Source organism: Octopus bimaculoides, chromosome 15 (assembly GCF_001194135.2).
Source record: "Octopus bimaculoides isolate UCB-OBI-ISO-001 chromosome 15, ASM119413v2, whole genome shotgun sequence".
Classification (NCBI taxonomy): domain Eukaryota; kingdom Metazoa; phylum Mollusca; class Cephalopoda; order Octopoda; family Octopodidae; genus Octopus; species Octopus bimaculoides.
Window position 1 is genome coordinate 5,222,962 of NC_068995.1, and position 5,962 is coordinate 5,228,923.

The 5,962-nt window shown below is 30.3% G+C and overlaps 1 protein-coding gene and 1 long non-coding RNA gene across 3 annotated transcripts in view; one reads left to right on the top strand and one right to left on the bottom strand.

Moving 5' to 3' along the window:
* The window catches only part of LOC106875248 (uncharacterized), a 154,321-nt gene that overhangs the window by 125,220 nt on the left and 23,139 nt on the right, over window positions 1-5,962 (bottom strand). The gene's annotated exons all lie outside the window — the stretch shown is intronic.
* The window catches only part of LOC128249495 (uncharacterized), a 13,319-nt gene continuing 10,956 nt past the window's right edge, over window positions 3,600-5,962 (top strand). The window contains exons 1-2 of the long non-coding RNA XR_008265600.1: window positions 3,600-3,706; window positions 5,718-5,816. This is a non-coding gene — a long non-coding RNA (uncharacterized LOC128249495). The remainder of the gene's footprint in view (window positions 3,707-5,717; window positions 5,817-5,962) is intronic.

A 5,962-nucleotide genomic window follows, 5' to 3' on the forward strand; every position in this document is an offset into this window, starting at 1 on the left:
AATACTATGAAACATGCACGCACACACACACACACACACACACACACACACACACACACACACACACACACAGAGCAAAAGAGAGAGATGAAATAGAATTTAACGATCTTGATATCAACCTCCATAACAAAATTACCAATTGTGTAAGACATACTGACAAATCAATACCGAATCACTGTAATGTTACGCAAGAATCAGGGTTAAATCTAAGGAATTACAACGAAGTAGTTGTTGAATTATGATACTCAAAGAATATGTCTATCGTCATTTGGAATTGATAGACATTTCATTTCTGTATTGATACTGACAAATTACCTCGAAGGATGGCCATTAGTACGTTCCAGAAAATTTTAACATTTGATTTTGTAAATATCGTTTGAGCATTCTCGCACAGCGTTTGTTAACTTTGAAGAAATTTGTTAACCTTAAACATATTTGCGAAAACTAAACATTAATTTTAGCTCTATGCGCCCTTGTTAGCGCGAATTCTTCCATCCATGTTTTTCATTGAACATTTTTGGTAACCTTAAAAATTCTTTTAATGTCTAACATAGTTATGCGTGTTAGCCAAGATGTAACAAATTCTTGTTTAAAGAAAAAAAATCACAACTCTTGATGCATTTCTCAAATCACGAATAATAATAACAACAACCACAACAACAATAACAATAATAATAACGATAATAATAATAATAATAATACCAAAGTACAAAAGCAGAGAAAATTAAAATTTTATAACGAAAAGGATAATTCTTCAAAAGAATGCGAAAGAATATGTCTTCAATTTAAGGGGGTGCATGTGGTAATGATATTTATTACAGAACATGAAAGATGTGAGTTCTTTTAATTCCTTCCAAGAGTATAGAAGAAAATAAACAACCACTTTAGCTACAACATCAACTGCAATTACAGCAACAACAATTACAGCATCAATTATAACACTCATGTCTCCTACATACTGCGCGCACACACACACATACACATAGATACAATCTACATCCATATGAGTGTATACACACACATATATACATAAATACTAAATGCATATATCCTCTGTGTGTGCGTATGCGTGTGTTGGGAGGCGTAGTGGCCCAGTGGTTAGGGCAGTGGGCTCGCGGTCGTAGGATCGTAGTTTCGATTCCCAGACTAGGCGTTTTGAGTGTTTATTGAGTGAAAACACCTAAATCTCCACGAGGCTCCAGCAGGGAGTGGTGTATGCTTTCACTGCTGTATTCTTTCACTGCTGTATTCTTTCACCACAACTTTCTCTCACTCTTTCTTCCTATTTCTGTTGTACCTGTATTTTCAAAGGCCGGCTTTGTCGCACTCTATGTCACGCTGAATTTCCCCGAGAAGTACGTTAAGGGTACACGTGTCTGTGGAGTGCGCAGCCACTTGCACGTTAATTTCACGAGCAGGCTGTTTCGTTGATCGGATCAATTGGAACCCTCGTCGTCGTAACCGACGGAGTGTCACGATATATTACACATACATATATACAGACAATTATATATATTAATATATGTATGTGTGTGTAAGCTAAAAAACTATAAAGATCGTTGCTCCGAGTTTCTAGTAACCGATTTTGAGATGACGATAAAAAAATGTACAATGAAACTTTGTGTGTATTAATCACGGAGTAAAAATATATATGAATATCATAGCAAATGCTGATTGGCTGATATGGAATAAGACAGACAGCGATAGGACCGTTGCTTGAAAGGTAGGTGGGTGATAAGAATAAGTAATATATATGTATGTAAAAATTATAAAAATTATATCTATGTTGATGTTTGCGTGACAAAACACACACACACACACACATAACATGCCAAACAATATAAAAGGAATAATTCTTTTGTGTATTTTGTTGCTCTGATCATTGGCAGGCACATAATGTTGAGGTAGGTTCTTTGAAGTATGCCTGCAGATATCTTACATATCCGATCATTCTTTTAATCCGTTATAACCTTAAAATATTAATTAAACAGATTTCAGCAACAATTTGTAGAAAAAAGACCATCTACCTAAAAGTAGATAAACCGAGGATTAACTAATAATCTTCAAATGACTATATTCTATTTCTTTAAGCTCAAAATGAATATGGAGAGGTTTGTAGAAAATTTTCTGTTTGGGTTATCAAAAATGAATATGTTGATAAAAAACATACACTGAAAGAATTCTATACTTCATCAATATAATTTCTGATATTGTAATCATTGTTGCATTGGAATTTAACACAACAACGTAATTATCGTTAAGGAGGAAATAACCGAGGGAAGAGGCCATTGTTGTTACTGTTAGAAAGGCTTCTGAAGTTTTTACCACAAGAGTGCCTTACATTAATGGTGTTTCTGTTAAAAGTCAATCACTTATATCACAGATTTCAAAACTGCGGGATTTTTTTCGCTGGTTTGTACATATGTGCTTACACATACGCATATACATACACGAAAGCATATGTATACACACAGCTATACAGATGCTCAATCGTGTAAATGGTAACTTAGTCGCTTGGCAAGGGGTATATATAAAAGATTTGGATCCAGCAAGGAAGCATCTCTCTTTTTGGGCGCATAAATTGCCCGGTCTAAGCAATTCGCGTTGTAACAACCTGCTTCGAGTAATACCATCAGTATCTTCATAGGCTAACGATTACTATGATATTTTACTCTAGCCTCAAACTGACTAACGTCTGTGTATGCGTAGGCTGTGTGTGTAGGCTTCTCTGTGTGTAGGCTTAAGCGTATGTGAACGTGTGTGATATGGGAGAGTGTGTCTGGCATGTATGTGTGCGTGAGTGTGCGTGGGCATGAGTACGTTTGAGCGTGCGTGTGTGTGTGTGTAAGTGTATATATCGCAGTATATAGCTACATAAAAAAACAGCAAAAATATGATATTGCGTTATATCTCTTTAATCTAAAACAGGACTTGGCCATTCGATAAATGGAATCGATAAGCTTTCGATAAAATCAACAAAAAACCTTTGAAGACGGCGCACCATCATGTCCGGTAGTCTAAAGACCAAAACAATTAACGAATACAAAGAATACGATATATATATATATATATATATATATATAATTTCTTTATATATATTGAATTACTATTTAAGCACTATAAAATATATTCACTGAATTTAAGAGCCTAGTTATTATCATATCGTTAAATTCCAATAAATTATTACAATGTGTGTGTATATATATATATATATATATATATATATATATATATATATATATATATATATATATACATATATGCATATATATATACATACACATACATGCATATATATATACACATTACTGTATATATTCATATACATATTCTTATACCTACACCCATGCATATATACATACATGCATACATTATACATATATATGTATATACACGTATATATATGTATGCGAATATATTTATGAATTTATATGTGACTATATGTATATGAATATATATGTATAAATGCCTGTGTATATGTATATATAAATGTATGTACTATATATATATACACACGGATTTATATATAAATTTATATGTATTAGAATTATGGAAATAACTGTCAATTTTTATTACTAAAAGTTTCAAAGGTACTCAAAGTGATTAAGTACCACTTGTCGGGTACAGCTGACACATACCTCTTGTGTTTCTCAAGAAAGCGGTTTGTTTTGACTGAAATGGAGTTGTTAATACTTGTGTTTGTAATGTGAGCATTTTTCCTCGAAAAAATTGTTTCCTCGAAAAAATTGTTTCCTCTAATGTTAGAAAATTTGAACCCCATACTGTTTGTCGTAAAGGAACAACCATTTGTGAATTAATCCAAACACGCTAATTCACTTGAGCGTAAACCTGGTGACTTACGTTGAATATAATTTAAATATTTCTTTAAAAATATTAAAAGTTAAAAGGGAAAGTAAGTGGGGCTTATAAAAAGTGCATAAGTCCCAGTTCTTTAAAGAAAAAAGGAAAGAGAAAAAATAATTGCATCATAGAAAGTAAATAAGATTACGAATAACCAAAAAAAAAATCTGCACATCAAAAAGTGACTAGTAATACAAGAGACTCACTTGAACAAATATATATTTAAATGCCAATTTAGAGACATTCACTAAATGTAAACATGGTGATAAGTTCATATGACATAACTGGACACAACCACTATGAATGAAACTGTTTATTTTTGAGATCTCAGTAACGATATTATGTTTTCTTGAACTTATTTTTTGTAAATTTTGTTCTATTTCCTCAATTTTTTTCTTTGATCTATTTATCTTCTATCTTTTTTGAACTGAGACCGATAGCAAATTGTAACCTATGCGTTATATATATATATAATTTACAAGATTTTTAAAAAGGGAATTTTAAATTTATATTCATTGATAGTCAGTAAGCCAGCTATCAAGGGAGTTAAAGCTTTTCAGTTTATCCGTAAATGACGTTCCTAAACCACATTTTACATTTAAAGAATAAAACAAACAGAAGTGGAAAAATTTCTTTTTTTTCCCAGAAGGCTCATTGCACAAACGGATTTGTTTCCAAAACGATCATCTGTTGAGTTGGGTACCACAGACGACACGACGATAAGTACTCAATCAGTAACCATTAGTAGCATAGAGAGACAAGTTTCTATTGTAATAAATAAACTAACTCCGTATTCATTATTTTGAGTACTAGTCAATTTGACATATGAAACATGCTTAATTACGAACATAAAATTTATTGTCGTAGCATCAAATGATTCGACTATTGAAACTGAGATAAATTGTAATTTTGAATTCTTTGCAGTTTTAATAAATATTTGTATTATTGAGAATTGAGTTTGGTGTACCCGTTGTGGTTTATAGTTTAGTACAATAATCAGTTGTGGTTTACCATATATATATACAAAACAGTGTAAATCTTAAATGCACACTCGTATATGTATATGTACGTAAATTTATATACATGTGATGTATATATGCGTGTGTGTGTGTGTGTGTGTGTGTGTCTGTGTGTGTGCGTGTATGTATTATATATGTAATATATATATAAATATAAAATTTGTGTACTTTAAATAAATAAGAATCCGATTTATTTCCAGATTTTTGTTAGAACTCAAATTAAATTATTAAAAAGAATTGTTTTACGAGAAATATTTCTGGATATTATACAAATTTGATTTCTTTGTTTTCCTTGTTTTTTTGTAGTTATTTATTTAGTTTGGTTAATCGATCAACTAACTGATTTATTTGAATTGTTAGTGTTTTTTTCTGTTTATTGGTGGCAAAAAGAAAACAACAAAAACTAACAACAATAACAATTACAACAAAAATTCCTCCACAAAACGCAACGAAACCAAAACGATATATTTAATAATATTTCATAAATTTATCAAACTAAAAAAAAGGAACAAAAACAACAAAAAAGAAAAACAAACAAACAAAAACAAATTGGTACTCCTTTATACTCCGCACATGGCATCGGCAAAGGAGTTACGACAATAGATTTTTTTAATAAATGGGATAGATTATTATTATTATTATTAATATTATTAAAATTATTATTATCATTATTATTTTTATCTTCATCGATATGATCATAATTATGATTAATATTATGATATTTGTTATAAATTTTATTTTTATCTTCATTGTTATAATGATTACTTTTATCATTATTGTTATTATTACTGTTATCGTTATTATTATTGTTATTGTTATTATAATTATTATTTCAAGCAAGATGAGAAAGTCTGAGGATGTAGAATGACTCACTTATTCCAGAACTGTCGGCAGGAATAAAAGAAAGAGCATAAGTTATTGGAGAATTCGGCACAGGTAAATTGGCTTAAAAAAAATCATTAAAAAATAAAATTTATATTGTTTCGATATACATACATACATATATATATATATATATATATGAATATATATATATATGAATATATATATGAATATATATATATATATATGAATATATATAT